The 25,114-nt window shown below is 33.5% G+C and overlaps 1 pseudogene; it reads left to right on the forward strand.

Annotated features, from left to right (window-relative positions):
- The first annotated feature begins 2,237 nt into the window (after positions 1 to 2,237).
- On the forward strand, positions 2,238 to 24,160 carry LOC149545952 (spermidine copper dependent amine oxidase 2-like; annotated as a pseudogene).
- Positions 24,161 to 25,114: the final 954 nt, after the last annotated feature.

Below are 25,114 nucleotides of genomic sequence, written 5' to 3' on the forward strand. Positions count from 1 at the left end.
GGGCTACATGCCTACACGAAGAATCTAAAAGCCTTGCCCAAGAATCCAGTGCACCAAATGATATCTCACAGGTAAATTGGTCATATGAAAAGAAAATGAAATTGAATAGTTGAGAAGATTCTTTTATGGTATTAGTTTAGAACAAAAATTGATTGCATAACAATGTGCATAACATTTTAGTACAGCCTTCATATCCTACCATAGAACCTACTCATGATGAAGGCCATGATGTGCATTATAGTGGTGGAGGTATTAATTTGCTATTAGAAAGTAATTATGCAATTATGAATACAATTTAACATCTTCAATTGCAATTTGACATGTATCCTTTTTTTGAATATTTCAAAGCATGTTGAACATCATGCTGAAGGAGTGGAGCATGTTCCAAGTGTTCAACATGTTGACATGGTAGTGGATCAAAATGTTAATGTACATGATGTGGCATTTTCAAGTAAGAAAAATGCATGTTATGTTGTACTAGTACTTAATTATAGACTTGTAACAATTTAAAAAAGAAAAAGAGTATGCCAATTTATCATGTTTACTTGTTCTTGCAACAAAGCCCCCTTTAGTGCAACAACCTCCTACCCCTCCAAAGAGAAGGAGCCATCATAATTTGACATTACACATGCCAGAAGAGGAGGAGAATGATGTAGATATGGATGCTCCTATGAGCATTTTTCTTAAGAGAGCTAAGAAAAATAAAAAGAAGAAATGATGTTTTAAAAATGCTCTTTGATAAACCTTGTTGGATAATGAAAGAACTTTGTTTTAAGTAATTATCTATGAATGATGCATATTAATACTAATTTTTATTTTATGTTAATGAATATTGTTATGTGTTAATGAAGTCTTGATTATTATTGTGTATTAATGAATTTTATATCATATTAATGAATCTTATGTGATTGTATTGATTGAATGTTATAGTTCATAAATGGATGAATGAATGAATAAAGTATGTAATTAGATTATAATGGATAATTTAGATTGATGTTAGGGGGAGGGGGTGAGGCCAGATGAGCTTCCACCTTCATGTGGTTGGGCTTGTTAAGTAGAAAATATTAGTATTCTTGAAACCAAGTGAAGCTCAAACTAACATCAAATGGACAATTTTCATGTGGTAGGTCTAAAATGATCTAGGACTAGTGCTGCCCATAACATGAATTTGTGAAATACATTCTGATATCACCAATTTCAACACTTTATTCAAAGAATAGGAGTGGCCTATAGTCTTAGCATGAATTTTGAGTAATGCCTCAATCCAAATTACCTTAGAAGTGGCTAGAAGAAGCCTGCATGAGTCTGAGACTATGAACTCTCCCTGCCTTGGCCAAGAAGAACTTGCAAACTCTCTAGTATTAGGGCAAACCATAGAGTGGTGTGGCTGGTCTACAACCAACCAATAAGTTCACAATTAAAGGAATGAGCCTTCCTTCACCAAGGATTTCCAAGCAGCAATCTCAAGTGTACTGGTTTGATCAATGCTCCAATCCTTATTGAGAATCTTGTCCCAATCAATCTCTAGATGAAACAAGGACACAAAGTAACTAGTAAAATGGTGAATAACACCTAAACATCTAAAAATTTCATCCTTATATCTTCCAAGGTCACTCCAATGAATCCCATCCAGTTCCATTACTTCCTATTGAGAAATCCCAATATTGACACCCAACCAAGATTGATCCCCAAGACCAATGCACATAAAGAAACTACATTCCCAAGCACCATAACAAGTGTGATGCACTCTTAGTCTACCTCTTCATTTGCATATATCATAAGTGGCGATGTCCTTGGAGAGTAACTAATAATCCCATGATGTGAAATGGTATCACCCTCAAGTTTGCAATCATGTTTCAACCCATGGCCTGAGTCATCTATCCAAGCTAATACCATGTATTCTCTTTTAAGTGCAATGCTAGAACAAAGTGATATTCCACCTATCTCATATAATCATGTTACTAAATTTATCACAGTTAACATGTTTTTTTTAGATGCATCTTTAGTTCTTCATGGTTGGGGTTTTATTGATGGCATTTTTAACAAACACATGCCACCATATCAACTAATGTTTATGGAACTTAAGTTCTAGTGCTGTGATGGTGGTATGTGATGTTCCATAAATTATTTCTTATGCTTAAGTATACAAGTAGTTTGTTTGCTTCACATTTTTTTTTCCTTTGTCTATTTTTACTTCTTGATTTCATAGTTTTTGTAATGTAGGTTGGATTATACAAATGGCTGCAAGTAACAGGTGATCATGTTGTGGATTGACCTTAAGACTTTTTACAGTAAAGTGTATAGTGGGTGGCATCCTTGAATTATCATATTGTTAAGTACCTTTATTTAAGTTTTGAGATTTTTTGATTTAAGGTCAATACATCTTCATTGATCTTCTCAAGAATTGCTAACATGCTGAGAAAAGCATACATTATTTCCAATTGAAAAGAGGTAGTGAAGCTAAACATCCTTTAGGATAGTGATGATTTGGTCAGGAATCAATTGCATAGGATATCTTTGACTGCCTTTGAATTTGTATGTAGAAAGTTTCAAATGAAATTTCACACTAATTTGTTAAGTGTGAATAATAACCATTAGCCACATTTCCACTTTGTATATACTTTACGATTATAAATGTTTCTACCAATGCAGCTCTACAGCTTATACACATGATGGTTGAATGATCTAAGAAGGTATAACTTTTAATTTTTATTCACCTCATGTATATTGCAAGTACAGAATCTAAATAAATGTTCTTGCATTTTTAGTCACTTTATGTCGAAGGTCAATGCATATAATGACTTCCTGTAATATTTCGGTAATTGGTCACTGGTGGCCAAAGTAATATAGCATAAATGGAACAAAGACAAATCTTTGGAATTTATTGATCTCATTTTTCATTGAAATAATATAGCTAAGTACTCTTTTTTTCCCTTGTTCTTATGAAATTGACCTGAATTATACAATAAGCTTGTACATAGCTTCATGTTTAGGAAGCAAGTGGATATTAACTCCCTTAGACTCTTATGCTTTTCAATTGGTATTCATAACTTGCCTCCTATACTAGAAAACACTTTTGGCTTGTAGCTCACTAAATAATCAATTAACTGGGTATGTTTTCTATCTAAATATTAGCAGGAATTCAAATCACCTCTGAAATGAGCTTCTACACACCATAGAGAATGAGTTTAAGCTCTCCTATGATTTGTATCTTCTTGTTTTTATTCTATTGTATTGTTGCTTCCATAATCTGAGCATTAATAGGACTTGGGAGCAACTCTGAAGTAGACTTCTTTGTGTCAATTTTCCTATCATAACATTTACTTTTTTGACCCCTTACTTTCTTCTTAATGAAAATCTTAAGTGATTTTTTGTTCCACCTTAATCAACGTCAACTGTGAGAAGCTTTCTTAAGATTCTGTACTTGGATCATAAGTGCTTATACCCAATGTTACTTATGTCACAATTGTCTACAAATAATCTTGCAAAAACAATTCTTAGTCGATGTGCCACTGTATTATGATAAGGGAGATTGGAATTTGGGACCACTTTTATGATACTTTCCCATCACAATTACATTGCAACCCTATTGGCATTTCAATCTCTTTTATGCTCTATTCTAGTTCTCCTTTTTTACTCTAATTGAAAACCAAATTTCTCTACCATTTCAGTTTGTCTTCTTGTCTAAATAACATAAATGAAATTTGAAAAATCCTATTTCTTGATCCAATATTATAGTATTTTTAAGTTTAGAGGATGAATTGGTGATGAAAATCTTCTTTTCTTCAATGTATTTTCTTATTGGGTTATGATTTCATGTTTGGCCTACTCGTTCTAATGTTCAGAGCTTTTGAAAAGATGGAACTTCTTTTATACCTCTCAATTTTTGTTCATCATTATTAATTTATTATTAGAGCCAATAAGTGGAGTGTCTCTTACATTGTACTGCCTCTTTTTCAATTTTGATATTACTTTCTTTTTACTATTGTTTGTTTATTCTTTTTATTAGAAATATGTTTCCACTGTGTTCAGCACAAAAGGATTTATTAATTTTTTATAGAATGAGAACTTTATGGACGAAGCCTGTTGCATTACAACTTTGATGGATAATGAGTGTTTTTTAAAAGTCTCTTGGATTTGGTCCAAGATGCAATGGAGTATGCTGACTATGAGTCTGTTGTCAAAGATTATGCCCCTTTCAAGGAAGCAATGAAGAAGAGGGGTATTGAAGATATGGATCTGGTAATGGTGGATCCATGGTAAGTTGTCTATTATTTTTCTACACTATTTGCAATTTCATGTTCACAATAAATGTTTTCCTTATACATTAATTGCAATGCACGCTTTTAGCATCTTCCATTGAATAAATGCCACTTGTTTAAATCACCATAACACCATATTTTTAGGTGATTTGGATATCACAGTGAAGATGATGACCTAAGCTGAAGGCTAGCTAGACCACTTATATTCTATAGAACTGAAAGGGTATTTCCCAATGGAGAATGAATATGCTCAACTAGTCGAGGGCATACATGTTTTGGTCGATATGCAAAAAATGATGGTTATAGAGTTTGAAGATAAAAAATTAATTCCTTTGCCACCTTTGAATCCCCTCAGAAACTATACTACAGGAGAAACTCATTGAGGATTGGATCGAAGTGATCACAAGCCTATACAGATTGTGCAATCAGAAGGACCAAGTTTCCATGTGAATGGCTTCCATGTAGAGTGGTAGAAGGTTGCTTTTTTTCTTCTTTCATTTTGACTGAGTGTTAAGAAACATGATATTTATTATGTCATAATTATTAAAAAATTCAATGCTAACATTGTGTACCTCCTATCACATTCAATGGAATTTTTGGGTAGGTTTTACCCCAAGGGAGGGGCTGGTAATTCACTCTATTGCATATGATGATGGTAGTAGAGGTTAGAGATCTATTGCCCAAAGGCTAAGTTTTTTGGAGCTGATTGTTCCTTATGGGGATCCAAATGAGCCACATTATAGGAAAAGTGTGTTTGATGCTAGAGAGGATGGTCTAAGTAAAAATGCTCATTCTTTAAAGAAGGTAGTATTTCAAAAAAGTATATGAATAATGTATCAAATTGTTTTAATCTGCTCTAAAATGTAGTAGGAGTTATAAATTTTGTATAAATGCATTTGTTTAATAACAAGTGTGAGAAATTAGATGTTTTCTCAAATAATCACAAAAAACTCTTAATGACAAACAATATTGCATGTGTTAGGGGTGTGATTGTTTGGGTTATATCAAATATTTTGATGCACACTTCACAAATTTCACTGGAGGAGTCAAAACTATTGAGAATTGTGTCTGCTAGCATAAGGAAGATCATGGAGTTCTTTGGAAACATCAAGATTGGAGGATAGGGTTAGCAGAAGTTTGTAGATCTAGGTGTCTAATAGTGTCCTTTATCTGTACTATTGCAAAATTTGAATACGGCTTCTTTTGGCACTTTTATAAGGTAAAAATGTTGTCTAGTCTAGAACTTTTATCAGGTTTTGATTTCACACTCATGTTTCTACTATTTCGATATTTAGATATAAGGATCAAGTATTCTCAATAAGATTGAGAATTTGTAAACCTAAAAATGTAAAGTTGAAATGATAGAGAATGGATGGCAAGAATTTAATTCAATTTGTTTTGGCTCATACTTTGTAATGATATAATCTAATTGCAAAAGGTAAAATGGTATTTAATACATGTAATTAATAGGAACACTAATGAATTGAGAAAAAAGTGCCAATTAGGTTTCGACCTTGAAGTCTGCAAGAAAATTAATCAAACACTACAAAAAGTAGAGTTTTTGTTCTTTTGATTGAACATAGAATCTTTATGCTTATTATTGTATGTACATGAGTAATTTATAATTAATTTATTATTTTTGGAGCTGATTTCTCTTTATTATTCTAAATATGGGATGGTAAAATAGAAGTAGTAGTTAAACTTACAGGGATTCTCAGTTTAGGGACACTACAGCAAGGTAAAACAAGGAAGTATGGAACAATGATTGCTCCTTGTTTATATGCACCTGTGCACCAACATTTTTTTGTTTCTCATATGGACATGGTTGTAGATTGCAAACCTGGCAAAGCAGTGAATTAGGTTGAGTTTTCTATTTGTTGAATATAGTATTTTGGTATATGAAGGATTGGGGGCCCTTCTTATGGTATTGTGTCATTTACTATACTAAGAGATTGCACCATCTCAACTAATGATAGTTGTAGTGGCTACAAATATATTTAGGTTTTTTGAGGTCAATATTTTAGTGGTAGACTTCCATAGTCAGAACATTTTGGAAAAATAAAATAATTTTCTCATTATGTATTGTACAATGATGCTTTTTGGTGGTTATATTAATAATTGAAAATTTGCATGTAGGAGCTAGAGGTGAATGTTGAAGTTTAAGAACCTAGTGCCAATAACATTCATAGCAATGCATGCCAAAGAGGACTTATTATGAATAGAACTGCAAGCCTGACGAGACTGTAATCCATTGACTACACGCAGCTAGATTGTGAGAGCTTTGCACCCTTGGAAATACTTGGTGCAAGTTGTTTAAAAGAAAAGTTTTTTGTATTTCTCTTGGTTCAACATACTTTACTTATTCATTGCTTTAGCTATGACTATCTTATGCCTTTTCTCTCATGGTCAAGTACCACTTTTCATGTAGATACTATTACAATAAAAGGTCAAGGCAATCTAGTTGGGAGAAGCCTTTAGAATTGATGACACTAATTGAGGTGAGAGATCCAAGATTTCTTACCTTTTGCTTATATCAAATGTATATATATGTTGTTACCATAGAATGGTTTATTAACTTATGTATTGTTGAATATCCTTGGAATGTATAAAATCTTAATCATCCCTCACATGTTAGATAAAATGTGGACTAGTTAATTGAACTTGTTTCATGTAGATTACATTTTTCTTTCCATGGCCTACCACTCTTTTGGTGATGTCTTATGGCAAGATCAGACATCAATAAATAGGTCTGTATGCCTACTTCTAAGTTGGGATGTTTTCTTTTTTGCCTTATGAAGTTGGGTGATCCTTGACATCCAAATTGTACCATTAGTTTTATGAGGGAATTGTCCTTTTGCACCAAGTAAAAAATGTTGAATGTTGTCACTTTCATGATTTCAGATCCCTCTTAATGCAAAAATAGTGTAGCATATATAATTTAAAATTTTCTATAAAGGAGGAATTGCAACTTAGGCCATGAAATGGGTTGTTGTTAGGACATACTTCCGGACATTAATTTTGCAAAAAATAATTTAATAAAAATAAATAAAAGTAACCAATTATCAAAAAAAATGTAGGAATGAAAAAGTGTTGTAAGAACTTCCAAGAAAGTATTATATATATTTTAGAGAATCTAGGTCATATTAGTATGAAAAATAAGAAATGGAGGATTCGAAAGATTGAAAATTCAATAATTACAAGTGAATAGTACTAGTTGTCATAGTTTTGGAAAGAATGGACACAATCTAGTTGAGTTAATGTCATTCTTGTTTAGATTTTCCTCTACATTTATGTTTAGATTATAGGAACACTATTTGAAATGAATAGATTTGATATTTATTGTTCATGTGATGTTGATAAAAGAACATGCACAATCCAATTTGTTTTTGGCATGAGCTTGAATATATTAAGTTGTATGCATCTTGAAGCTGAATTTTGTATAAGATTTCTTATGAAAACATTTCTTGGATGTTCTAAATGTTGATTAATGTTGTGATATTTGACAAAATATATTGGTTAATGTTGTGATATTTGAGAAAATATTTCATGTGGATGAAGAAGTCTAAACTTTGCATGGACTTTGTCAGCATTTGATAAATGACATTTCATCACTAATATTACAAGCGTGTAGTATAGAATTAAATATTAAGTACTTTGAGATCTTAGGAGCTATGTGGTGAGTGTTGAGAACTTACGGTTTGTGGGATTTACATTTATGTTTGTGCATGTCTAGATGTTGAAGAGAATGGGATATTCAGATGTAATGAGTATGGCTTCTAAGTACACTTCTTTTGTAAATGATAGGTTGCTAACCACTGTATGTTTTATTGGTTTGCAGGAAAGCTTATTATAATTCCAAACAACTACCCTCCTCTTCATAGATCAAAAATAGAGTACTATGTTATGCTTGCAAAGATTGGGGTACATCATTTCAATAGAAGTAAGTTATTCTTTCTAAACACATTAATGGGAAAAATTAGAAGAGCCTCATACATCCTCTGGACCTGTAATACCTTGTTTAGAGTCTTAATAGGCATGTTATTGTAACAAATTTGTCATATTTTTTCCATTTGATGATCTAAAACTAAAAGATGTCCTTTATATCTTGCATTGATAGTGTATAATTGCTTTTTTGTTGCCTAGGTTCTTTGTAGAGTTTATTGATTTTGTTCTTTTCAATATGTTTTTTGACAATGATGTAGAGTGGCCTATTTAATTTAAACCAACATGGCTTGGTTTTTGCAGTCTTTTATGTTGTAGTTTTACCAAATTCACTTGCCGCATCCAAAATTTCTTGCATTACAAGGGTTGTTATTCTAAATTTTCTATATTGGTGCATTGTGCATCATTATTTGAGAACATCAATTCAAATACATAATATCTTATAGATGGTGTCACTAAAAAATCTTGACATTAGATGACATTTCATGGAGGCAATCAATAAAATAGTTCATGGGCCTTACCTATGATTCCACATTTTGCATGCATGTCTACCAGGGCAATTGCAACTTAAACAAATATATTCTCTCAATATATCTACTTTGTGCATATCCAGCAACCATGGCTTTGATGACCACATTACATTCAAGCATCATGTCAAATAGTTCACATGACTTATCTATGCTTCCATTTTGCAAGCATGTCTCCCAAGGCAAATGCTACTACTTCATCTACAATGTCTGACAAAATCCTTTATGCTTTGATGGATGCCTATAGCTTATCCCAAAGCTCTCATTATGCAGTTATGAGATGATCAATCAAGAGGAAATAGTCGAGAGCTTAGAGTGACACAATTTTTAGATGATCATATGAAATGAAATGGGCACGTGAGTAGAAAGAAACTAGAAATACATTGTGTACAGATGAAGTCATGAAATGGATCATTTTGGAGCACTTAGCATAGACACTTAGCATTTAGTACATATCATCATTCGAGATCAAATGGGTGTGTGGGATTATACACATAATGAATAATAAAGGAAGGAATTGAACCCTCCTTGAGGCTCACACTTGTTGAGGTCCACTTCAGCAATGGCCCTTCTTGTGAAATTGCTATCTAAAACCTTTCTAATGAGATAATGTCTTATGAGCTCTTCATCAGTGGGATAGAATGTGAATCCAAGAGGTAGTTGTGCATCACCCATATCATGATTGTAACTAAAGTTAAGAGCCTCTTTTATTGAATTCTTGTATTGAAATGATAAGCTAATTATAATCCAAATTTTTAGTCAAGGAAGAGGATGAATATGATCTCTAGAACTTAATACTCAAGATTGTTGATATTGTGAAAGTAGAACTGCATTTATGATCATTAGATATCTTAAGGTTGAATTGAGGGCTAGAAGTAGGTTGTATTTTATTGATTATTGAATCCTATTACATCTAGTAATTGAGGCTCCCAACCAAGGACATGAAACAACCACCATGCTTCCAATCAATGCTTCAAATTTGCTAGACAAGAATTGTTGATTGGATTTCTCAATTTGCTGACTATATTGGTGATTGTTTTATGCTACTTAGAAGCTAACAGATGAAGTCATGTTATTTCCATCCTCAGATGGGCCATTCTACTCTAGCAAGTGGAGATTTATTGCTTACTGGCCTTATTTAATAATGTTCTATGCTTTTATTATGTTTACTATTGATTGTCAATCTGTGCTAACTATATATAAGTTTGATTGTATTTTTAATAATGATCAGGTTATATATTTATCTCCCATCAAATCTTTTGTATTGTCCATGGCTTACTTCTAGTTTGATCTACTCTATATGAAAATATCCTCTAATGAAATCATAGATGTTGAATTTAATACATACTATCATCACTGAGCTGGATATATGTTTGTTTGGCATGTTTTAGTCTCTACTACCAATCTCCTTCCATTTGTCATTGGTTTTCCATAGTTTTTATTTTGACTATATATTTTATCAGTGAGTTGAAATTGGATGTTATGTAGCCTATTAATTCCATAGCTTCCTTTTTGCATCTCTACAAAGAAGAAAAGTGTTGAAACTAAGAGCTTGCAAAAAAAGGAAAAGTGCCTACCCCAAGTTCAAATGGCTCTCTTAAAAGGGTAATTGCAGCACATGCCCGAGTTTTTGACTAACAGGAGGAATCATCGACTCATGTTCTAAACATGAGAATCAAAAAAAAATAAAGGTCATGACTCCAAGTTTTAAAATGAATATTAAGGGGAAATCCAATCTTTGGAGAAATTAAATGAAGATGACGAGACATGTTGATGTCATTTCCAGCTATTAACAACTGGGCATTTATTTCAAATTCAATCATTAGCAAAAGGTCAATCCTAATTAAAAGCAACATCCTTCACTCATGTGGCACAAAAATCTAGGGCCTAAGATCACACAACAAATTAGATAATATGAATTGTTTCTCTAAATTATAGTCATATTAAATCACTAATAAATAAATATTAATCAAATTGCTAGATTGTTGTTTGGCATTATTTTACTACTTTTTAAAATGCATTTTCAATTCTTTTGTTATATTGCTTTTATCATGTTCTTTTCTTGTCTTTCATGGTTATTTTCTATCCAAGTTTTGAGGACTTTTACTAAAATAGAGGATTTCTATCACAATTTCTCCAATGGCATCAAGAACTTTGGGAGCTTCATCTGATACCTAAACATGGCATTTTCTTGTATATTTATGCTATCTATACATGCATATTTTTTCTCTACACCATAAAATATTACTAAAATTGTATGAAGATCTTGCAAGGAATATCTACATTTACTCAATCTCTTCTTCCTCACTGACTTTAGGAATTCAATTTTTGTGTTATTGTGACTCTGTTTCTTTCTCAAATTCATGGGTGTTATTTATGTTTAGATGTGCATGATATTTTAAGATATTTGGTTTAGCAGTAGGCTATAGGTTTAAGCCCTTGTATTTTAAAATCATTTAAAAAAATTTATAATGTAATTCTTAAGAGAGACTGAATTCACTTGGTTATACCATTGAATCTTGAAATATTTTAGTGATTACCATGACTGAAGACAAGTTTTTGCTGCTAGACTAGTGTATTTATAATTTGTTTAATATTTTCTTCTTGGGCATTGGATCAGGTAAGTTGCACAAATTGTATTGTCAGTAATGCAAAAGTGCAAGGTATCAGTGGAGGTGAAAAGAAAAGATTGTCTATTGCTTGTGAACTGATTGCCAGCCCATCTATGATTTTTGCAGATGAACCAACAACTGGTATACACTAGTAAATTGCATTTGTTTGTCCCTATCAGGTGATTTTATTGAAGTTTTGCATCTATTTTTATCATATATTTCTATTTATTTATTTTGATTTGATCTGCAGATATTGCATCTTGAATCTTGTGATAATCATCCTTTTCTTTTCATATTAGGAGTGGATAAATGCAATTGCTTTGAAATAATTTCTTCTGTCTCCTCTTGTAGCTTTGAAGTCTTATGCTTAATGAATATCAACATATGTTTAATAGATGCTTGGGTTTCTACTCTGCATTGCTACTAATCTCTAATATGCCACATAGATAAATGATCCTTTTTTCTCGAAAAAAGAGATTAGGAAGAGATGGTCGGCTAATATTAATAACCAGTAATTGTTGAGATATGCTTCTATATTTTTTTGGTGAGGTGTTCCCATCCCTAAGTCACCTGTCCCTATATCCATATTCCAATCTTGCCAGTCCAGTTTCATACTATGTTCATTTTCTTGCAAATGGAAATAATGTAAGCAAGTGCAGCAAGTCAACTTATTTATTGTTGATGAACTTCATTTAATTGGTGGAGAGGGTGGTCCCATATTGGAAGTAATTATTTCTAGAATGAGGTACATTTCAAGTCAAATTGAAAATTGTATTCGCATTGTTGCTCTTTCCACTTCACTTGTAAATGCTAAAGATCTTGGTGAGTGGATTGGAGCTACTGCACATGGCCTTTTTAATTTCCCCCCTAGTGTTTGTCCTATACCATTAGAGATTCATATCTAGGGTGTTGATGTAGCCAACTTTGAAGCTCAAATGTAGGCAATAACCAAGCCAACTTACACATCAAAAATTCAGCATGCAAAAGGAGGCAAACCAACTCTAGTGTTCATGCCAACAAGAAAACATGCTCGACTTACTACCTTGTAATACTTTCTCTTTCTTCCCTCTGTCATTATAGTATTTCTTATTGGTTAAGCTATTAATAGAACCTATTCAATCTGGTGATCCTTTGAATATAATAAAAGTGATTGAATAAAATTTTAATACCTAGTGCTATGTCTAATTGCCATATATTAGCACATAAAAATCACAATAGCATAACATGTTTGAATTCTATAGTTAATGTAATTACTCGTAAAGGATGTTTGAGAAAGCTATAAAATACTTTAAAATATAGATTTATGTACCTGATCACTTTTTCCATTATGTGTAGGAGAAATGTTTACATTTGGCTACCAACTTTAGATCATTTTTGCTCTTCATAAAGAAAATATAGGATAGAGGTTGTCTATACATCTCTTTGGAATAAATCAAATCGCTCAATTTTACTTGCTGCTATCTTAGGATATGGTGAAGGATGGAAAATTCATTATTTCTTATCATACTATAGTGAAAGCGCACTTTGGTATACTACCTCGATATGCCAAAAATGGTCTTTAGATGAGATGGTTTGAGCTACCAAACTGCTACATCTTTCATAATGGTAATGTTAAGACACAAGCATAATATTTTAGTATTGTATTGATAACTTATAGACCATTTTTCCTTAAGTTTCCTTCAAGATTCATTTTTCCTCAAATTTTTTAATGTTATATTTAATAAACTTACAATTTTCTCTTTTACAACTAGTAGTGGATAAGTTCATATTACTATTGTTAGTTTTATGATTATCCTACATAGGCTGGCCAATCACTCTAAAAACAAGTTAAGATATCTCTTAGGAGTCTTATATATCTCTAATTTTGTCTCCATTTCTGGTTGATCTTATTGCCTTGGATACAAGGTTGAATGGGAAATATCTAATTCTACTTTATGATTGAGAATGCATGTAGAAAATAGTGTTATGTGTATGGTACTACACTAGATTTAGTAGCTAAGGTCAAGGGACTCGTAAAGTTTGATCTTCAAGTAGAACCTAAGGTGGGAAAGTTTTAGATTGAAGTTGGAGGCAATGTGTTAGGGATTTTTGAGGCAATATTTGGTTTTGAGGCAATATTTATACCTAGGGATTCTAGGTTAGATCTGCAGGAGGACAATGGTTACTTGATCTATTTTCTTCATGATGAGAACACTGGGTATGGTTCTAGCTTACACTCAATTTTTTGAGTCCTGAGTTATCTTATATTTTTCTCTAGAGATGATAAGAAAAAACTTATATTTATGTGAAGGCTATTGTCTCTCAAATATATGATGAATAGGTTGTCTAGTACATGCCACTATTTCAAGAGATATAGTCTTAAAAAAAATGGCTCAGAATAATAACAATACCATAGCCAATACTAAAACTAGGATCAGGATAAATCATAGTATTTACTATTAATCACTATATTAGTAGGTGACATGTCAAGAAAAAACTAATTATGTTAGAGAAATTAGTAGTTATGAGATGATCAATCAAGAGGAAACAATTGAGAGCTTAGAGTGACAATTTTCAAATGATCATATGAAATGAAATGGGTGTGCGAGTAGGAAGAAACTAGAAAGACATTGTGTATATATGAAGGCATGAAATGGATGATTTTGGAGCACTTAGCATAGACACTCAACATTCAGTACATATCATCATTCAAGATCAAATGGGTGTGTGGGATTATATGCATAATGAACAATAAAGGAGGGAATTGAACCCTTCCTAAGGCTCACACTTGTTGAGGTCCACTTCAGAAATGGCCCTTCCTTTGAAATTGCTATCTAAAACCTTTATAATGAGATAATATGTTATGAGTTCTTCATCAGTAGGATGGAACGTGAATCTAGGAGGCAGTTATGCATCACCCAACTATCTTAACTTTAGTTACAGTCATGATATGGGTGATGCACAACTGCCTCCTAGATTCACGTTCGATCCCACTGATGAAGAGCTCATAACACATTATCTCATTAGAAAGGTTTTAGACAACAATTTAACAAGAAGGGCCATTGCTGAAGTGGACCTCAACAAGTGTGAGCCTCCAAAAAAAAATTACCAATCATTGGTCAAAATTTCAACCAAGGTTTGGTAGTTTTCTACCAAGCATTGGCCAAAATTTCGACCAATGCTTGGCATTTTTCCAACAAACATTGGTCAAAATTTTGACCAATGCTTGACAATTTTCTACCAAGCATTGGTCAAAATTTTGACCAATGCGTGGCAGTTTTCCACCAAGCATTGGTCTAAATTTTGACCAATGCTTGAAAATTTTCTACCAAGCATGCAAAAATTGTACCAGCAATTTTAAAAGTTTTCAACCAATGTATTGGTCAAAATTTTGACCAACTAGTAGGTTGGTCAAAATTTTGACCAATGGGTTGGTCAAATTTGGTCAAAATTTGGGTCTTAATTTTAACCAATAAAGGTCAAAAATGAGCACAAATGTACTAGTGAAAGCATGAAAGAGTTATTCTGATTCACTTGCACAATTTTGAAGGGACCTTTCCAAAGAGAATCAAATTTATGGTGCATACCTTTGGGTTCATGTCTCTTATCCCATAGCAAGACTAGATCATCTTTCATAAATATTCTTGGCCTTGCTCTTTTTTCAAAGAATCTCTTCACCTAATTTTGATGCTTTATGATGCAATCAACCAACTTTTTACACTCCTCTTCTAGCTTGGTTAGGTACATTATTCACTTTTCTAGACCACTCTGAAATATAGGGTCTTTAATTGTCTGTTGCAACTTGAAAATTGATAACTCCAAGGGAAGGGGGAGACTAGCCTCAACTCTATATACTAGCTCAAATGGGGATATACCAATGAACTTCTTAAGTGTTACTCTATCTACCCAAAGAGATTCATATAGCTTCTTGTACTAGTCCTAGTTGTGAGAGACAAGCTTTCTCATGATATTGACCAAATTCTTGTTGTTTGATTCTGCTTGACGATTTCCCCAAGGGAAATAATTTGAAGAGTGAGAGAGGTGAATACCACTATCATAGCATGATTCAACAATTTCCACTGAAGAGAAATGTGTAGCATTTTCCATAACCAACTTTAGTGGGAACCCAAATCTTACAAGGAAAATTTCTCTAGTGAATTCATAGACAACTTAGGAGGTGGTTCTTTTAGTAGACTTGGCTTCCACCCACTTGGTAAATTAGTCTATAGCACTAATGATATATAAATGTCTTAAAAATGAAAGGGCTTAATTGGGCCAATAAAGTAAATTTCCCATTGCTAAAAGGGGCTCTCTATGACTACTAGTCTTAGGAGTAAGGCAACCAACTAAGGTTTTCTAGAAAACAATTTGAATTTTTCACATTATGCTACCTTTAACATACTTGGCCAGTAATAACATTGCATCAAAATTTTATATGTTGCGATTGTAAAAGAGTAATGCCCACCACAAGCTTCATCATGGAATGCTTTGAGCAACCTCTCCTATTGAAGTTTATCTACACATCTCAAGAATGTGCCATCAATAGCCCTTTTGTACAATTGATCATCATAAATAACATACTTAGTAGACTTGATCCTAAGATCTCTTCTCTTCTTATAGGTCAGTCCGTTGGGGCACTCTCCATAAGTGAGGAAATAAGAAATATTTGAAAACCAAGGGTCTTGGATGCTTACCATTAGAGCTCTTAATATTTTTTCCTATTCACTTACCTCTGGATTTTCTGCAATTTCTTTTCAAAAACCATTACCACAAATCAACTTCCTAGGTTTTAGTCCTATGTCATACTCTTGGACTTTAGCTATCTAGGATCCTCTTGAATTGTATCCTATGGCTTGCTTAGTTAAGATACTTTTGATTGTTGAACTAGGAATATAAATGATTGAATGTAAATGTAGAACATAAAATATGAAGTTCTTAAGGGCTTATACCACAACATAAGCATGCTTTTCCACTTGGGATTACTTCAGTTCATGCTCCTTGAGAGGGGTGCTCATAAAAGAAATAGGCACTTGGATGCCTTCCTTGTTTTTTTGCATGAGTATGGTAGAAAATGTATGGGCCGATGCATAGCAATATAAGATAAATTCTCTAGTATAATTTGGATGAACTAAGATAGGGGCATGAGTAATCATACTTTTAATTTCACCAAAGGCCTTTCTTCCAAAGTCACTTCATTTAAAAATTTCTCTTCCTTTCATCATGTAAATTATACACTTTGTAATTTCAAAGAAATTAGGAACAAAATACCTTAAGAAATTTACTTAACCAAAAAATATTTTACTCTAGTTTTCCTTGCTAGTAGGTTGAGCTGCTGGATAACTTTGACTTGTTTGGGATCAATCTTAATGCCTCCATGAGACACTATGTGACCTAGCAACTTTTCCTCTATAACATAGAAGATAGACTTCTTGCCCAAGTTAAGGGAAATTCCATGTTCTCTACATTTCTTTAATGCTTTCTCTAAGTCCTTCAAATGATTTTCTCTTCTCTTGGAGAATACTATCAAATCATCCAAATAGATAACAATGATTTTTTCCTTTAAATATATAAAGGACATGTTCATGGCTCTTTGAAAAGTATCTTTAACATTAATTATACCAAAGGGCCTTCTGTTGTAAGCAAATATTCCCCAAGGAGTGGTGAACATTGTCTTAAACTGATCATCTTGATCTACTTCAATTTGGTTAAAGCCTAAGAAACCATCCAACATGGACATCATTCCAGATCCTACCACTCATTGCAATAAGTGATCCATGTTGGGGAGATCATAGTTGTCTTTGAGAAATGCTTGATTTAGATTTCTAAAATCCACACAGATTCTAATCTCCCCACTCTTCTTCCTAATAGGGACAACATTATCTTCCATGTTGAATGGTGTATAGAATAAATGATCATAGCTTATAACATTTTATGGATTTCTCTAAAGATGGCATTTGAGATCATTGGGTTGTAGTTGTGTTGCATTTTCCTAAAAGAACTGCATTAGGGTTAAGGGGAATCCTATGCTAAAACTTGTTGGAAGCATGAATGTTGATGATATTCATATGGGGGAGTATTGTAGATATGTTACTTAGATGATATTTTACATTCATGACCGATTTTTTCATTGATGTCAACATAGTAGTTTTATGTGGTATTTGACAGAAGAACAATAGAAAGATCAAATTGATTTAGATGGCTAGTTGAGTATTATAAATGTTCAAGGTTATGGGAGATACTTCTAAGTATCTATTATATGAAATTAATGTTGGAAGATGAAATGATAAGTCTAGAAGAAGTTATGTAAGTTTTGGTGATGTTTGTTCTAAGATAGAGTTTACAAAGGCATGTTCTGGTAAACTTGTTATATCTCTTAGCAGAGTTGATATTATAAGAATCAAGGTTGAGGACATGAAGAAGACATGTTGGTGATGGTGTGGCTAAGTTTGCTAGTCACAATATTGCATGTACAAAAAGTTATTCAAGTTGTAAGGTAGAAGATTAATGTTATTGCTAAGTGTAACATGTTCTTAATGTGGTCCTATAATAATTAACTGAGAAGGTCTAACAACCAACTCCGGGAATTGTTTTATGGACTCAATATAAATGAAGGATATTTTATTTTATCACAATATGGATATGAATGGATGCAGATGATAATTGCAAGCAACAATAAGAGCAGAATACAAAGTTGAGCAGAGTAGAGCAGAAGTGAAGGAAACTTCATTCCCAAGGTTTTGTTGGGTGATTCGAGGTTTAATATTTGGATCCAAGGTTCACAACCTAGTTTACAAAATATAAAAATGATAGTTTTGGTTAACAAAACAAAGGAAAGAAGAACATAATAGTAAATTACTTGTTTAAGTAGTGAGCTCTTCTTGTAGTTGAAATTGCATGTTTGGGCGATGGGCTCATCTTGCATACATTATACCACAACTCCTAATAGGGTTGGCATAACTCCTAATAGGGTTGGAATCTCCTAACAGGGACTCCATGTACTAAATGTTGTAATAGACTCCTAACAGGGTCCATCCTCTAATAAGGAATATTTATATGAGTACTTCATCTTGTGGGCATCATTCCCACTGAGGTTTTCCTCCGATCAAGGGTTTCCCCAGTAAACATATCTAGTGTAATTTTCTATGTGAATTTTATTATGGTTTTTGTTTACTTTGTTTGAATGGTTAAGTTTATTTAAAGAAGATAAATGTTTTAGTTATCAGATAATTGATTCACCCCTCTCCTCTCAATTATCTTGGTGGACTATTTTTTCTAAGAATTAGTATCAGAGCATCAGGTCCTTAAGGATAAAGTTTAACAACTTTGGGAGATCCATGGCAAGCATGTTCAAAAAAAATAGACTAAAGTTTGATGGAACAAATTATGATGGCTAGAAAGAAAATATGAAGACACACTTGTTGTGTGTGGGTCTAGGGTATTGGATCTTGACAAAATCAGTGAAGACAATCATTGTTGAAAAGGATTTGGAAACTTGTATTGAGGCAAAAAGAGATCTTTTATGTTGACATGAGAGGTAGAGGAGCAATATTGACTACACTTCTTAAAATTGAATACAATCAAGTAAAATCACTTGCTACTTCACATTTGATTTGGAAAGCTTTGGAACTAGTTTTGAAGGTGACACATATTCTAAAAAGTTGAGGTTACAAAGTTGGATTTGTGCATTTCAAGATGCTGAAATGATGGAAGATGAATCTATAATAACATCTATAGGTAGGATATTATAAATTACGATAGGTATTAGATCTCAAGGAGGAACCAAAGAAGATGATGAGGTTATATGGAAGATATTGATGACTCTAATACCACCACTTAAGTCAGCACTTAAGATGATACAGTTGTTGATATCTTGAGATTTCACAAAGGAGATATTGCTTGGAAGACTTGAAGTAGTTGAGAATGAGCTTAGACACTCCAAAGAGTTTACCAGAACAGAGACATCTTTTAGTGCCTTAAATATTCGACCTAGTTTATCAAGGAGAATAAGTGCTAGAGGAGATTTTATTAGCAGCAGTAGATCTAAGGAGGATTAAAAGATTGAAGAAAGAGTAGCCCTTCTGGTAAGAAGAGAAAAAGGAGGTAAGAAAACCTTTAAATGTTGGACTTGTGATGAATATGGTCATTGTGCATCTAAGTGTCCTAAAAGAGAGAAAAATTATAAAGGAAATTACAAACCTAGAAAAGATAGAGAGTGTTTGTATGCAAATAAAGATAATGATTCTGATGAACAAGCATTAAGTGCTAGTGATGATGAAATTGGATTTGTGGCAATTAAAGAAGAAAGTCCATAGAAAGTAGCTTTGGTGTCACATGTTGAGAAGAAATTTGATTGGATAATTGATAGCAGTTGTTCACATCATACGACTAGTGATATGATCAAGTTTATTGACTTCAAAAGTCAGGATGGAGGCATTGTCAGATTTGGAAACAATGTAGCATTCCAAGTTAAATGTATTGGATCTATAACTCTTGATGGTAAAACTAACACTAATGATGTATATTTTTTTGATGGTTTAAAGCACAATCTTTTGAGTGTTGCACAACTAGTAGACAAAGGTTATCAGTTGTAGTTCATAGAGAAGACATGCATGATCAGAGATAGAGATGGAAAGGTAATTGGAACAAGAACTATATCTAGAGGTAATGTATTTCAATTGAATCCTATTGAAATGACATGTTTGGTTGCAAAGGTAGATGACAGTTGGTTATTGCATAAGAGATTTTGTCATATAAACTTTGATAGTATTGTGAAGACTACTAATATGTTTGTAGTTAGAGATTTTCCTAAGATTATAAAGCCTACTAACACAATTTGCAAGGAGTGTGTTTTGGCAAAGCATAACAGAACTTCTTTTCCTAGTAAGAAGTTTACTACTACAACAAAGTTGGAGATTGTACATACAAATCTCAACAATCCTACAAAGACTAAAGGATTCTATGGTGAAAGGTATTTTATGATTCTAATTGATGACTTTTCTAGAATGATGTGGGTTGCATTTCTTAAAGAGAAATCTAAAACATTTGATAAATTTAAGATATTTAAGAATAGAGTTGAGAATTAATCTGGTATGAAGATCAAATGTTTAAGATCAGATAGAGGAGGAGAATTTACTTCAAATGAGTTTTAACATATTTTGTGAAGAAAATGGAATCAAAAGATCGTTATCAGCTCTAAGAACCCCTGAATAAAATGGCATTGTAGAGAGAAGGAACGGGTCAGTTATAGAAACTTCAAGAGCTATGTTAGCTAAGAATGATGTATCCAAGACTTTTTGGAGAGAAGCTATGAATATCAGTCTACACAATGAATAGAGTTCGAATCAGGAAAGACATGAACAAGACCCCTTATGAATTGTGGTTTGGTCATTCACCTACAATTAAGTATTTTAGTATTTTTGGGAGTAAGTGTTATATCAAAAAGATGATGATATTGGTAAGTTTGATGCTAGAAGTGATGAAGGTATATTTCTTGATTATTCATTAAAAATCAAGGCATATAGATATTATAATCAAAGAACTAACACTATTATGGAAAGTGAAAATGTAAGAATTGATGAGAAATTTAGGATACAAGAAAGAATAGTTCACTACAATTCAGATGATGATGATGTTACTAAGCCAAGGAATGATGAGGTTTTTCTTGATACTAACAATGATTTGCAGAATGAAGGAGAGCTAAGGCAAGAACAAAGCTCAAAACCTTCAATTGAGCCAAGAGTTGAGATAACAACTCCTACTTTAGGAAAGAATATTATAAAAAGTCACTGATCTGAGAAGATCATCAAAAGAAAAGACAAAGGTGTGATGACAAGAAGCAGAGTCAATGAAGAACTAGGTTTGATATCTCAAGTTGAACCTAAGAATGTAGATGAAGCAATCAAAGATGATTATTGGAAACAAGCTATGAAAGAGGAATTGGACCAGATAGTAAAAAATGAGACATGGGAATTGGTTCCTAGACCAGCATATAAGAACGTGATAGGAACTAAATGGGTATTTAGAAAGAAGATGAATGAACACGGTGAAGTTGTAAGGAACAAAGAAAGATTGGTATGTAAAGGTTACTCACAGCAAGAAGGGATAGATTATGAAGAAACCTATGCTCCAGTGGCTAGAATAGAAGTAGTAAGATTATTCTTAGCATATGTAGCACAAGAGAAATTCAAATTATATTAGATGGATGTCAAGTCAACATTTCTAAATAGAGAACTTTAAGAAGAAGTGTACATTGAGTAGTCAAAAGGATGTCCTTTAACAAATGACAAGGACATAGTATGCAGATTGAAGAAAGCATTGTATGGCTTGAAGCAAGCACTAAGAACCTGGTATGCGACGTTGGACAAGCATTTGACAAATCTTGGATAAAGAAAAGATATGGGACACAGTAATCTATATTGGAAAGAAATTGATGATGGTTTGATGATTTTAGTAATATATGTTGATAATATCATATTTGGAGGAAATGATAAAGAAAGTGAGAAGTTTGTTGAGGAGATGAAGAAAGAATTTGAGATGAGTTTGATAGGAGAAATGAAATATTTTCTAGGATTGTGGATTGTACAGAATAAAGAAGGAATCTTTATTTCTCAAACTAAGTACTTGGAGGATTTACTGAAAAGGTTTGGTTTGGAAAAATGCAAACCCATTGGAACACCTATGGTAACTAGACAACGTTATCTACAAAAGATGAGACACCTACAGTTGAGCAGAAAAAGTATAGATCTATAATTGGAGGATTGCAATATCTGACTCACACAAGGCAAGATATAGCAAATGTAGTTGGAATTGTTGCAAGATTCCAAGCTGATCCCAGAGAAGCACATTATGTAGTAGTCAGAAGGATATTTAGATATCTAAAAGGAACATCTAAGTTTGGATTATGATATGATAGATCTAATGATTTCACTCTAAGTGCTCATACTGATGCAGATTGGGCAGGCAATATGGATGACAAAAAGAGCACTAGTGGTGGAGCCTTCTTTCTTGGAGGAAGATTGGTTTCTTGGTTAAGAAAAAAGTAGGATTGTACATCACAAAGTACAATAGAAGAAAAATATGTTGTAGTAACAAATAATTGAAATCAAGTCATTCGGATGAAGCAAATGTTGAAGGATATAAGGATAGAAATTAGTGAACCTATTGTTATACATTGAGACAACACAAGTACTATCAATATGTCTAAGAATCCAGTGTTGTATTCTAAGACTAAGAACATTTCTATTAAATATCATATGTTGAGAGACAAAATTGAAGAAAAAGAAATTAGACTAGAATATGTGAGCACTAAAGAGTAGATTATAGATATATTCACTAAGCCTCTTCCCAAAGAGACTTGTGAGTATTTGCAAGGTATGCTTGGGGTTATACCCCTTCCTACATTAGAGTAGATGATGCAAGATTACATCAGTCGAGTGTAACAAAGTACCATTGCTGTCTAGACTAAATGTTGATGCTTCCTATATGGTGGAGTATCTATGATGAATAAAGTCATCTAGGACTCTTGTTGGATGCTATTTTTGAACAATGTCTTTTGACACTTGAGCTAGTAAGGATTAGTTGTTGCATATTTTGATGTAGTAAAGTTGCTTGCTAAAACCTTTGGAATTGACATCAATGGGGGAGAATTATTACATGAAAAACATCATGTTGGAGAGAAGAACAACATGTCAGTTTGAAAATTTCAAAAGAAGTACAACATGGAATGACAATTTTGACAGAAAGCACATTGAGGTATATCAATGGGGAGAATGATTGATGAAGAGGACTTGAAAAGAAGATGAATAGTCTTTTGTTGGTATTCTTGGAACTAGATGATTTTCATCTATGTTTCCATCAATGCCAAAGGGGGAGATTGTTGGAAGCATGACTACTAATGATATTCCTATGGGGGAGTATTGTAGATATGTGATCTAGGTGGATCTTCAGGACCTGAAATTGAAGTGTTCTAGTTTGTCTTGGAAGCAGTGCCATCGCGTAGAGCACAAAATTTTGAATCCGACACAATTTGAACGGGCAAAAAATGAGTTCTTTTGTGCAAGATATTGCCAGTCAAATCCTGGTCAAAGGTTGGTCAACTCAGGGATCAAGGATGAGAAAAGTGAAAAATTCATCATCACCAAATTGGTCAAAGTTGGCATCATCAAAAAGGTCTCATCGCCACGATTCCAACGGCATTCGTTTCGTCAAAAAAGGAGTTCATACGCAAAAGTTATGAGCGGTCAAAGATGCCCAGGAAAAGGGTTGACCAGTGACATGTCCGTACGATAACGTCAGCATTATGATGTGGCAAGTACATAGCCAGTCAAAGGTTGACATGTGGCAGTATGCATGTAAAAATTTAAGTGCCATGTGGCACCTACGTGGCATGGTGTGGCAGAGGCCCACGTGGCAGGTGTGCAGACGTGATAGATGGCGTGGCCAGACACGTGGCAGTCCACATGGTAGGGGGCTCATTTTTTTTTTTCAATCCTCAGTTTTCCCATTCATTCTTGCATCCTGGATTTCTCGTTCTTTCTTATTCGAAAGACATTCTAGGAAGAAGGAGAGGATTTTAGAGGAAATTGTTGGAGAGCCACTCTATGATGCAGTTGTTCTGAGTCTATAGTCAGACCTTGTTTTAGGCAAAGTCATTCTGACTCTTCAGAAATTGGTCTTGCGCCTTGGTGCTTGTTACAAGACAATTTTAAGTCTGAATTTTGTACGACTTTGTGGATGGACTGTAGCACGTTGTAATAAACTTTCAGAACATGATTTATGCATCGGTCACCCAGTTGAGGTAGACCCGGAGACGAAGTCCGTTCAGTCGGACGAACTCTGAGATCAAACTGGTTCTCTCTCTCTTGCTTTATTTTATGTGCTTTAATGTGCTTTTAAGTTTAATTAACTTTTATTTGTATATTGCACTAGCACATCAGGGGTATTTCTGAATATTCAAATTCTCTGTAGTTATCTTCCATCTGATTTAGGTCATACTTAATGTTTAATGTATTTCCATACATTAAGCTTCTGTATACTTGTTCTACAATTTTACACTTAGTATAACATTGCCTTGGTCCTAATCAAATCAAGTTTGATATTAGAGCAGGTTACTAAGCTCTTTTTGCAGTTAATCACAAGATGGCATCTGAATCTGGTGAAGCATCCACAGTGATGACATCATCGATGGTACAAGAGTTCTTTGAGATGAAGAAGATGATCGAGACTATTTTTCACGGTCATTGTGAAAAGTCTAACAAGGTGCAGAGGCTAGAGGAGGCAAATCATCATTTGCGGAAAGCGAATGAAGAATGGAAGAGATTGTTGGATGAGGCCAATGTGGAAAAGCAAAGGTTGGAGATCCTATTACAAGAGATCACTAAAGAGCGGAACAAGCGGAGTACTCTTGTATCTGAGAGCGGTCGTATTTGCGAGTTTCATCCGCATTCTAAGGATACATCATCCTCATACTCCCCGCTTACCCCACCTGACAGTACAGGGGCCTCTTCAACGATAAAGTCATTGGCCAAGTTTTCTTGTGGCCATGATGGGGCGAATTCTCCTAGTGCAGTAGAGTGTGTCTATTGTCGACAGATGGAGTACTTTAAGACTCTTAATCTGCCAGATAGTGACAATAATTATCTTGAAGTATATTCTTCCATAAACTAGAAGAAGTCAGCAAAGGATGAGCAGAACTCTTTTGCACACTTCGAGAAGCACACAAAAGGTATCAGAACGAAGCTGCTAGGAAAGATGGGTTTTAGAGGAAAGGGCCTTGGTGTTTCTGAGAAAGGTA

This window comes from Cupressus sempervirens, chromosome 7 (genome assembly GCF_028749045.1).
Source record: "Cupressus sempervirens isolate cs-2001-9-10 chromosome 7, ASM2874904v1, whole genome shotgun sequence".
NCBI classification, from domain to species: Eukaryota; Viridiplantae; Streptophyta; class Pinopsida; order Cupressales; family Cupressaceae; genus Cupressus; species Cupressus sempervirens.